Below are 1,270 nucleotides of genomic sequence, written 5' to 3'. Positions count from 1 at the left end.
GACTTTGAGCTTTGTAACTTTGCAGATCTTTTTTATGCTCAAACAGCAACATTACAGACTAACTAAAGTTGAAAAAGTCAAAAAGCATAATAGGACCCCTTTAACACTTTTTATGCATGTTCAAAGCACAGTGGATTGTGGGCAATATTAGCCGTTAGAGTGTGCACACTAATTCTCATATTGAATACTATTTAGGATGGATAGTTTGCAAATTTGGATGCAGCATATGAGTGCCTCCATGTTGCCCTCAAAAGTTGCCATGCCAACTTGCTACTATAAACAAAAGCTTACAACACTTGCCCCGCCTCCAGGGTCTTCTAATTGGCCCACAGTTTTGGAACTGACATTGATGAGTGGTACTGTGTATAAAAGTTTAAATTCTTTTAACTTGACATCATGTGACATGGCCTAATAAAAAAGCAGCACTCATGTGCGAGATGCTGCAAAAGATGCGAGCGCAACGGTCCTACACGTCCGTCTAGCGCATGTTAAAAAAGTAATGGAAAAGTAGCACATTGGAATGAACAAAAAATAGTCTGTGTCTAAAAACATGAGACGCAGTGAGCAGGAATGTTTTTTAAAAAAGTACAGTGCAGAATGCCTCCTCCGCCATGTTGCCGTCAAATAAAACAGTTGCCATGCTAACTTACTGCTGTAAACAAAATGCTTGCCCCACCTCTGGGGTCTTCTGATTGGTCCACTGTTTTGGAACTGACATTGATGAACTGACATTTTAACTTGATATGGCCTGATACGGCCAGTGTTAATGTGACTTTATTTATTCATACATACATATGAAAACATCTTATTATTCTTTCTCTTTTTTTTTGCATTCACCTGCACTTTAGCTTGTGTATACTAATTGCTCCTATTTTAAACTAGGCATTGTGTGTTACTTATTGTGCGCTATTAATATTATTACAAATTGCTTGTTGTGTTCCTTATATAAGTCACTTGCATTTGCTAATTGAATAAATGTCATTCCTCTTTATGTTTTTTAAAGCATTGATCTGTAGAACTCAAAGAACTCTCGACATTAAGACAGGCAAATAGAAAAACACGTAGAAAAAATATATATTTTAGATATATTTTTTTTCTCCTTTTTTCGTGGAATTCTCTATTCATATTGAATCAGTATTAGCAGCTTGCGTATCTAAAAGTAGAAGCTTTTTAGTTTGCCTGAGGGCTTTCAACATGCTGAAATTGATGTAAATGTTACAATGAATTGGTATGTGCACAATGCCCTTTTTCCTAGCAAAACCCTTTCTGC

Source organism: Sinocyclocheilus anshuiensis, unplaced genomic scaffold (assembly GCF_001515605.1).
Source record: "Sinocyclocheilus anshuiensis isolate Anshui unplaced genomic scaffold, SAMN03320099.WGS_v1.1 scaffold1754, whole genome shotgun sequence".
NCBI lineage: Eukaryota > Metazoa > Chordata > Actinopteri > Cypriniformes > Cyprinidae > Sinocyclocheilus > Sinocyclocheilus anshuiensis.
Note: the sequence above shows the minus strand (reverse complement) of the source record.